Source organism: Pieris napi, chromosome W (assembly GCF_905475465.1).
Source record: "Pieris napi chromosome W, ilPieNapi1.2, whole genome shotgun sequence".
Taxonomy (NCBI): domain Eukaryota; kingdom Metazoa; phylum Arthropoda; class Insecta; order Lepidoptera; family Pieridae; genus Pieris; species Pieris napi.
The window spans coordinates 1,052,078-1,063,666 of NC_062258.1; the positions used below are offsets into that span (position 1 = coordinate 1,052,078).

General features: G+C 30.9%; 1 pseudogene; it reads left to right on the top strand.

Annotated features, from left to right (window-relative positions):
- The first annotated feature begins 477 nt into the window (after positions 1-477).
- Positions 478-2,368, top strand: LOC125062021 (annotated as a pseudogene).
- The last annotated feature ends 9,221 nt before the right edge of the window (positions 2,369-11,589 follow it).

Consider the following 11,589-nt stretch of genomic DNA (forward strand, 5'->3'; position numbering starts at 1 on the left):
AGAAATAAATAAAACAGCTGAGTTAGACAATGATGCGGACCGCTATAATTCTTGAAACAGACAGGGGTGAGGGGCGATACAATTATTATAACAGACTAAATTGACAGATACAGACTACATAATGTTAAGTGGTTGCGTTCAGTTTAACACATTTCCATACTCCATAAGTTCGCTAAGTCTGGCTTAAAGGGGACCGGCATCACCATATCCGAGTTGACCATGACCAGGCCATAAAATTATTAAAAAAATAAAAAAATACTCCATAAGTCCATAGTTCCAACTTCCAAACTTGAAATAATTACTTCTTAAGGCCGATTTACATTATCTTAGTGTTTAGGAGAGTGCTTTAGTACAACTTGAAAGGCAAGTTCTTTAGCGTAGCGTTTACTAAAGCAAGTAGCGTTTACATGTTTCAACTAAAGTACTATCCTAAAGCACTCTCCTAAACACTAAGATAATGTAAATCGGCCTTTACCACCTTCTAACTGCATTTAACTTTTTATTTCAAAATAGTTAATATAAAATGAGTTTAAAATTGTACTATGATTTTATGTCACCACCCTGTAGGGTTCTGTATGTTTTGTTAAAAACATCTAAGTGTAATTTTGAACAGAAGTTGTTAGACATGGGAAAAGGTAATCAGAACCTTTATATATCATTATAGTTTATTTATTTCAATATCTAATTAAATTTATTTAGGACATCAATTAAAGCCTGAGTATGAAGCAATTAACCGGTTCAAAAAGATTCCTGCTATTGATCACAATGGCTTTATTTTAATGGAAAGGTATTTTTTTACTTCTATATTAATATAATTTTATTGCTTTTCAATATTTAATAAGCAGCTTGCAATTTCAATAAATAAAACATTAAGTTCTATGAATATGATGAGTTTTTTGATAAGACTTATTAAGAGGATCTTAAGAACTAAATCGGTATAGCAGAGTCCCAGTTTATAAAGAAAGTTTGATTCCAGAGAAACAATTAAAAGTGAAAGTCAAATCAATTTCAATTAGGCCTCTTAAAAAGGCACTTTTAAAAGTCAAAATAACAAGATAAAATACTTAAAAAAGACTAGTTGCCCCTTCCAGAAGGTAGTAAGGTAGCCCCTTCATATTACGGAGAAGAATTGTTACATGTTACTACATATAAAAGTCTAGTCACCTAGTAATGTCCCAAAAAAATATTAATAAACAAATGCAGATATATACCAGCCGTATTAAAAGGTTAGAACTAAATTAATAGATATATTGTTTTTGTTCAATCTGCTGACATGCATCAGCTTATTCAGCTTCTAGCATGTTAAACTACATAATAATTAAATGCTATAATAATTTCTTACAGTGTTGCCATAACAACATATCTTGCTAGAGAGAACATGATATCCAAAACTTTATATCCAGAAGACAGCAAAGGACAAGCAAGAGTGGATGAATATTTAGAATGGCAACATGTTGGTTTAAAATTACCTGGTAACCTATTCTTCATGACTTCGGTATACATTTGAATTATTTCACTATATTTTATGCATTGGCTTCTTTTTATTTGATGAATTTTTTAGTTTATTAACCCACTTTTGACCAGGAAAAGTCCAGACCCCAAGCAAGTAGACAGCTATAAACAGAAAATGATAAATGCCCTAGAAGAGTTTGATAAACTATGGCTTGGATGCAATAAGTTTGTGACAGGTGACACTATTGTGTGGCTGACCTCTTTGCTGCAGTGGACCTAGATCAACTAAGTAAGTCTCAGAATAGGACAAAATGTTTTAGGTTATAAGCGGTAGTATATTAGTGTTGTTCAAGTGTTTTAAGCATGCAAATCTCAGCTGCCTGAACTTTTTGTTCAAATTCCAGCTGTGCCAGTAAATTTGTCTTTTGTATCCAATTAACACTTGTATGGTTAACTTTGTAATTTCCCTAAGGCATGCATTAGACTGAAATACACAATATTTTTAGAATCAGGATACTTGTCCATAATAATTAATATTATCAAAGAAATTTTAATCTAATCATTATCTTTGGTAGTTGGTTCAAAAAGGTGATAAATTATATTTTACACAAATGCTTTATAGTTTGACTTACACCTACTTACTATAGGTACTTGATTCCTTTTTACAGAACTACCTGATTTCGATCCGACGGCGGACTTTCCGAACATTGCAAAATGGTGGCCTAAAGTTCGGGAGCATTTTAATCCCTGTTATGACGAAGCACAAGTTGTTTTAAATAAATAAATTAAGTTAAATGCTTCTAAGTTGAATAAAAATATAAAATGACCTGTTAAATGAGATAGATTGATTTTATTTCAAGATAATCTAATATATTTTTTTTAATGTTACATATTTTATTAAAGTTTTTGGGATTTACCTAATCGTTTTTAATTTGAAACATTACTAAGAATTGTCGCCTGCAATTTTCTGTTACAAAATCCAATACATATTTGGGTTTGTTTGATCGCAAAAATAGTCGTGCCCCGCTCTATAATACGTCAATTAAACTTAAATCTAGTTTCAGCAACTTTCAAACCATTTTATTGTATGAAATTTGACATAATGACAGCGCTCAAGACGAGATTTTGACATAATAATTAGAATGTGGACCTAATGTTCATGTGGCTGAAAGAACCGTAATTATGGGCATAGGTTTGACACGTTTTTGTCTGTTTCATTGCTTAATTTTAGTCCAAGTGGGCGGGCTTACTATTACTACCAGTTATTCTATTTTAATCAGAGGCATCCATAACCAAATTAGAAAAAATCTTTAGACTAGATTTTATTAGATACTATTAATGATGATTTTATTAGATTAAAATTGGTCGCTGACCTACTAATTAGGTCATTTAACAACAATATTTGAATATGGGACTGACTTTTAAATGAATCTGCCCTAAGGGAGCGTTCAAGTATTACGTCACGCAACTTTTGACAATTTCTTAACAATAACGCGTAATTCAATCCCCGCCCCGCATCGTAACGTTTTACAAAATAACAAAAATTCGTTACGTCATACTTTAGGGAGCGCCCTAATCCAAATTGACGAATATAGTATAGAGGATAAAGAAATAATAAGAGACACTACTACTATTAATCTATTTCTACAAATTATAAACTACCTACGAGTCGTTGATGTGCTACGACGGACGCTACGAAAAACTTCTTGACTGTATTTTCATGTTTGTAAGTAAGTAAGTGTAAGTATTACAAGTTAGCCAACCTACACCTCGGATGTAGACCAACACTTCAGCTTGTATCCATTTTTTCCATATTCCAACTGGCTGTTGGATCATTTGAAATCAAATTATTGTTTATTTTTGCCTGACATATTTCGGTCACCGTGACCACGCACGCTGTAAAGCACGTGAAACGTCGGTTAAATTTAAAATTATATAAAATAATTGTAAATTTATATAAAATGATAAATACATAAATTTAATCCGGTCAAAAAGAGTTTTCTTTAAATGTGTAAAGGTTATGTCAATAAAAGACAATACTATATATTTCGGTTTCAAGACAAGTCAGTTTGCCTTCAGGTGTAGTAGTAGGTGCAAATGTTAATTGTGCACCTAGAAAGAAAATAGTATGACCGTCGGATTCAGAGACGCACTATGTCACTGGGTCAACGCTGTTAATTGTGTCAGGAATATCTATTATGGTTGTATTTTAATCTTATTGGATTTGAATGATAATATCATAGTAATATTTCCTAAATTGTGTTTAAACTACGTTTAAATATGTATTTTATTTAACGACAAGTATGACATATTTTGATTAATATACATACAGTCAGTTGTTTCTGCAGTAATTTCTTATGCGATTGCAGAATGTAGAATATTACTTTGGTCCATCTAATGTCCTGAAACTTAAGCATGGGATTGAGAACAATATTATTAGGCTATAATATAATATAAATATCTATAATATATCTATACTTCATCTATCACATCTATAGGTACAATTTTTCTATTTATCTCTATCTCACTCTAGCTGTTATGTAATTCTATTGAAATCAATACCTTACATTCGCATGTATATAACATTGAAAATAAAAACATTTCTTGGAATGGGTTGGGTGTGAGAGGCATGGTATTGAATGGGCGTGGTAGCTAGCCACGCCTACGTGTGGATTTTCATACTCTGAAAACTGTTATATACAATATATATCTGTAAGCTTTTACCAAGAAATGCTTACAACATTAATCAAAAATCAATAAATGGCGCAGTTGGTATATCGTTATTTATTTAAGGGTTGTTGCATATTTTATATTACTTTGTTCACGTATAAATAATGTAACGAGATAAGATACATTTCTGCATTTCTTTGACAAGCAACTGATCAGTTAATCTGTCAAGATAAAGTAGTCGCTGCAATTGCGAATATCGTGTTGTGTGCAACAAGTGCTTTGAATGATACATTTTATCTATATATTTAAACTAGCTGACCGGCCAAGCGTTGCTGTGCCTAAGGTTTTTGTTATATTACATAGTAGTAAACTATTCAAGGGAAACGGTAGGAGAACACCACCATGCCATGGTTATGCCATTAAATTGTAGCTTATGTGAAACGTTGGTACTTTCAACACGGCGCCATCTGTTAGAATTGTGACTATCAAATAATAAACAAATATTTTGCAATAAAATAATATTGCGGGTATAAATTGAGATGTAGGCTATCCTATCTTTTAAGTTGGATCAAACTACACACGGTGTGCAAATTTGATTGATATCGGTTCAGTAGTTTAGGAGTCCATCGCGCAAACAACGTGACACGTAATTTATATATATTAAGATTTATTAAAAACGTAACAAAATGATATCCAATATGTATAATTTGTACTTGATTTTGTATAATACTCTGTTGTTTTTAATGAAAAGCCTCATACCAAGCGATATATCTTGGAAACCATTAAAAGGTACCTATATTATACGCTTCTTCAAAAGATTTTCGTACAACGACCCTTCTAAAAATATACGTGATTTATAGACGATTTGTTTATACAATACTTTTTCCTTTTCCCAATCTGACACGTCCCGTTTCCATGGTGTTGTAATTCCTACTAATTAGCTATCCGCCATTACCAGTATCGTTAAATATTTTGCTGTTGCTATGTTTTAAAAATCTTGAGAAATCAATACTATGATTGTTTTGATTCTATCTGTTTTAGATATATTGTAATGGAAGTTTAAAGTTTTAGAGAAATTACCATTGGTAGCAAAAGACTTGAGTAAAGTATATATTTTATAAGAAATTATATTTTAAAGGTTATACTTATCTCGCAAAGCGTTATTTTAAAAGTTTGTTAACCTTTAGGATTATATTATAGCTACTTTGGTATATCATATGTAAGTAAACTTTTCTATTTAAAGTCCATTGAGCGATGAATTAATCAATCAAGTTATTGACGAAAATGCTAATATTAAATATGCAATCTGCATAAATGTAACAGATTTAGAGAAATTATCGAATTGTAAAATGATGACTAGCAACCCTATGTCCAGTGGGAGTAAAAGGGTGGCCTCCCTGCTACAGGTTGGGCGTGTAATTACCTCATCCCTCCATAGATGCAACTATAAAAGCTAGCTTTGCCCGGTCTCCCGCCAGTCTATCACAGCTCCTCAGACTAGGAAGTATAAGTGTCCTTTGTTCCAAACTTTGTACCCAGTGAATATTAATTTTTGGAATTGAGCTAACTGTTTAGCTATTTCTAATTCATATTATTGTGAATTTATGCCATTTTTTTGCGGCGTACAATTTTGATAATATTAAAGAAAGCAGTTGTCCCGCTAGAGCTTTTGTGAAAGAAGTTCCTGGGATCAACTGGTAAGTATTTTCCATTGACTTATTTAATTAATATTATACATTTTGTTTATTGCTTTAGCGTTGATTTTTTCTTTTCTTCCTTTTGATTAAAAGCTTAAAAAAATATGTTTTTTTTACAACAGCCTTTAATTTATTCCATTATTTTTTAAACTGTCTTTTAAATATTATTTTAATTTTAGTAAAATTTATAAAATGTTTAGTTTAGAAAAAAATATATTTTGCGACGATTTAAGCGAATAATGTCGGATTTACGTTCAGTTTCTTTTAAATTTGTGTTTTTTATTTGAGTGAATCCAAGACTTAGAACCTAGATTATTTATCACTGAATAAATAAAAATAAAATCTTGCCTCCATTTTTTATTATATCCTATTTTGTTTTTTTTTATAAATTTGTTACGAACGATCAAATTATTTTGATAATTATTGCGATTCAAAATTACAGTTAATGAGTAACTATCAGCATAGTTAACTAATAAATATCGAAAAATCGTTAAATAAAAAGTTTATCGAATAATTCACAGCAATCAAACTGGAAATTACTATTCACTCTCAAAAATCTTCTTTGTTTCGGTTAAACGGTTTTGGGTCAGCGTGTAAAACTCAATGGTTGGGTTTGGCTCCCGACTAAACAATTTTTTCATATTTTTTAAAAAGTTAGTTTTTATTTGAAAATAGCAAAGATATTATTTAGTTATTGAAGTGAAACTTCTTTATCGACGTATGGCAGAAATTTTGGAGAAAATCGTCACGTTTTTCGGTTACGCGCCATGTTGCTTTTTGAAGTCAAACTTCTTTATCGGCGTTGGAAAAAAAATTACCGTCACATTTTGCGGTTACGCGCCATCTTTTTCTTGTCCCTACCACGGTTGATCCGAAGAGATTCGAAGCCATTAATAACAAAAATATAATATAATAACGATAACAATGATAGAAATAATTCTATTACAATTAATGAAATTCTGTAATAATCTTAGTAGTAATTAGATAACAGATAATTTTTCTTACGTGTCTACACCTCGTTCACGCACACATTTTTTTTTCAAGTTATACTTCTTTTGGCGCGTTAGTAAAATATGATGAGCGTAAATTTTAGCGATGCGCGCGCACAGCGTCACAAAAAACCGACACCCTGAAGTGATAGTCGACATTTTAAAATAAAAAATGGCAATTTCTTTCATTATGTAGAAATATTTTTTGTGATATTTAAATAAACTTTATTCAACTAGATAATGCGTTATAATAAAACTTTTAATGTATTAAATACCTTTTTTCTATTAGTATAAGGCGAAAGATAAAATAATTAAAAATATTTTTATCTTGTTACGCCAAATAAGTATAACTTCTAACGCGTCTGCATAAATACACCCACATTTTTTTATAACGTTTAGTTTGAATTAATATTTTACCGTAATTATTCTTACAGGTTCGGCTGCTAAGGATGGAGCGAAAGAGATTTGACATTGCTAGCATGGAGCGAGACCAGATGACTGGACTAGCTCTGTTTCATCGTGCGTGGCTGATGTTTTATTCAGCATATATACCTTTTGTATGCAGGTTGTATACCTTTAACGACACTATTAATATTATTATTTAAACGGTAAGTTTATAGAAGAAATTTTGTTATATTCGACTTCTAAAGAAATATTATATATAAAACCTTTTTAAAATATTGTTAGAAAAAGTAATTCTTTCGTTTTATACAACTAAAGAAAAGGAAAGTGGCAGCTAGGTGAGGGGTACCGGGTTCGATTCCCGGTTCGAGGGCAAGTTTTAATTTAAATTTGTTCTCGGCCTTGTGCGGTACCGGGCGAGTGCCTAAACCGTACATGGAGAACACGGTCGAATTTCTAAAGACAAGCACGAATTATAAAAAATCCTATACTTGACGCTGGCTAATGCACAAATCGTGCCAGAGCCATAAAAAAAAAGATAAGGCAATAAATTGTTATTAACAGGAACAAATAAATTAACGTTAACAAACTACAACAACTACACAAAGTTTTGCAAGACTGAAGTTTACCAAGATCTGAGTCTCATAAAATAGTTGTTTTAAAAACAATTTCTACAATAACATTCACGTATCGTCAGAGATTCACGTACTCGTATTACTATTGCGTGTTACAAATTTCACAAGTACATTAAAATATATTAGTAGCTGACCCGGCAAACGTTGTTTTGTCATTTATATTATTTCTAGCAAACATCTTTTTTATTTAAAAAAATAACGATCTACTATAATAAAAAATAGGGGTTGATCATAGAGGGTTGATGGTTGTATGTATTTTTGTGTGCTGTATCATAAAAAAATAAAAACCAAAAAAATTGTCTAAAAAATAAAAATAGGGATGGACCCCTCTTAACATTTAGGGGGATGAAAAACAGATTTTGTCCGATTGGCAGATCAAACCGATATGCACAGAAAATTTCATGAAAATCGGTCGAGCATTTCGGAGGATTTTAATTACGAACACAGTGATACGAGAATTTAATATATTTAATTAACATATTATAATTTTACAGGTAAACAATGACGGAAGAAATCAGGTCAGTACGCATTTTTATTTTCATTAAAACCCAAGAAGATGGCCCGAAGGAATTTTAATTTAAGTACAGTAGAACCTCGTTAAGTCGAACCTCGATAAGTCAAAAACCTCCAAATCTCGAAAAAATGTTTTGTTCCCTTCCCTTAAAACACCAAAACCTCCATTACTTGAAATCTTGACCCTCTGTTAATCGAAATAATCACCGAGTCCCTCCAAGCCATTTTGGTACATATTTTCACTCTATAACTCGAAAAATTAAATTTGACCTCTGTATCTCGAACATAGGAACGTTTTATTTTACAACCTTTACAACTTCATCATTTGGAATTTATTATCTCTATTGTTCGAACAAAAATAAGTTACCGACTTTAAGAACTTGCCGACAGTGTACTCAACACTATTGTTTCTTAGAAAACATTTTAGGAGTATACAATAATAAATTTATGACTCATGGAAACACGTGTTTGCTTGCTTTGTGTCAGGTGTTCAGTCGAAATCCTCCATAAGTTGAAAACTCTATAACTCGAATTTTTTGGCGTCTCCCTTGATGTTCGACTTATAGAGGTTCTACTGTATTACTAAATTTTGTAATGTTTAAATATTGTCTAGGCGTTACTATTAGGAGCTGCGCTCGCGCATTTAATGTTATTAGCTTAAATATAAGACAACGTAGCCTATCTTTCACCAAAACTTTTATGAAATGAAGAATACCGATTTTTTTGTATACATATTTCCAAAACTTTTGAATCTATAAAAAGACAATTTTTTAAATTTTTTAGCTCAGGTAAGAGCAAGGTAAGCTGTGATCCATTCGTCAATTTTAAGGTTTTTAAATGCTTCATGCGCCGTACGCGAGCAAGCAAATCGCATATATAGAAACTACAATTTGTTAGAATCACGTGCTTATCCACTAACACTGTACCATGTAAAAACATAGTCAAGAACAGCACATTAACAGGAAAATGTCTTAATTTATGGTAAATAAAAATCAAGGTTGGCAGAAAAAAATATACTCGTATAAAAAAAGGCAAATTTAAAATTTATAGTCACGATTTTTTTTTTTGACAATTCACACCAATTTTGTAAATAGTTAATATCCTCAAGTGATCGCCGTGATCGGTAACTTTACGTCCAGGATAATTTAGGAAATGTAAATATATTATTACAAATATATTATGTGGTATGTACAATAAATAATACGGGAAATACGGGAGCTTAGTAGAGTAGACGCACGTGCACATCGTGTATAGTATATGTTTAATACAGTAGAATATCGTTACTGCGTTTTATTGTTCCGTTCATTAATTTTAATTACGAACATTCATTTAAATGATTTATAATCCTATAAAATATATTAAAAAATGAATATGAAATAAAAAGGTTGCGTAATTTTTCGGCTGATTATATTTTTTTTCTATTTTGTCTTATAATTCTTACGGTGAATTTATAAAACAGTCAAAAATCCGTTCCAAAAAACATTTCTTAGATTGCACAAAACCAAGATATCCGAAACTACGAAATTATATTACTCTACGCTGCTTCGCGCAACGCACATACTATAACTACTACGCCGTAGCGATGTATTATGTGCGTAGATGAATATAAGAATGGCTTCAATGTTTTAATTTTTTTTACAATTAATAATGTAGTAGCAATAATAGTTTCATAGGATTTTATTTTTACATTTATTTTGTTTATAAAATGTGTATATAAATATAGTTGTGAATTGTTTATAAGGCACTAAAGGACTTATGGTGCTCTTGCTTAGCTTGCTATGGTATTATTAAATTATAGACTGGCATTTCCATTTAACGCTAAAAAACAATTTCACTCCTGCTCAACGCTATTTCTCAAATGTACTCTTCAAGGTATCATATACACATCAGTTATTGAAGAATTGGTTAGATAAAAAAAAAATATGAACGAGTTTAGCAGTAAAATCCAACCAATACAACCGCTACAAATTAACTGCGCATTAATTCTTATAATAATATCTGTAAAAGTAAAATTACATATAATCAAACAACATTTTAAGTTCAAACAAGGTGTTAGGTTCAAAAATATATCTTTGTCAGTACCAAAAAATCCTTAGATTAATTTGCTTATATTGAATAGTGGTGTTATATTCATGTAAATAATTATATAAGCCTCCGTCAGTACATGTGTCATATTTATTAGGAAATTAATCCTGACTAAATACAGACAATACATTTGCTAATTAAATTTAAAAATATAATAATAATAATATATAATAGCCTTCTATGCCTGAAATACACTGTCGGCGTTTGGGTCTAAGGCATGCTGATTTCCTTCACCCTACGAGTGTTAAATGCGTATATAGTCACAGAAAATCAATTACACCCCATCGTAAATAGACAAAAATTCACAAAAGTAACATAAAAAAAATCTAGTTAATTAATTAACTATATATTATTCATAAACTATTTTTTATTATATATTATTTTAAAGTAATTAAACTTGTTACAAACAGCAGTTATAAATAGTTTTTTTAAAGATATAATCGCGAATTTTTTACATTACTTACATAAGCCTCTCGATTATCTGAATTGTTTAAACCCACAAATATTGAGTTATGTATCAATGTTTTTTTTTAAATAGAGCGCATCGTGCAGCAGAGAGAGCAGATGAGTTGTAGGATGATTTGCGGGTGGAGATATTCCTCATTAGGAATATCTACCATAATAATATTAGCTCAGTCAATGCTGCTGAGCTCCAGGGTGATGTCCATCCATGTATCAATGTAATAATTTTATTACAAAAACCGTATTTTTCAACCAATAAAACATAAAAAAATAAAAATCAACATAAATACTGTAAACGCTGAGTTCAGCGTAAATTATTAGTTAATAATTTATCAAACATAAGATGATGTCAGGATTAACTTACGTAATAAACCTTCTGTGTGTGCACTCGTAGCCTATAGGTTGTGAATGTTTCGAATAAATGGCTGAAAAAGCATTATCATTTGGCTGTGATTCGCTATAGTAAAATTATTGTACCTCGGTACAACTATTCTTTAGGATTAGGCTTTGTATAAATGCGTGCCAGTACATTGTAACTTGCAATAGCGACTTTTGATTTCATGCATCCTATTTGCATAAGAGTTATACCGGCGTGGGAGTTATTGGGAATAGTATTGTCTTTTATTGACATAACCTTTACAGTTTACACATTTAAAGAAAAAACTTTTTAACCGGATTAAAGTT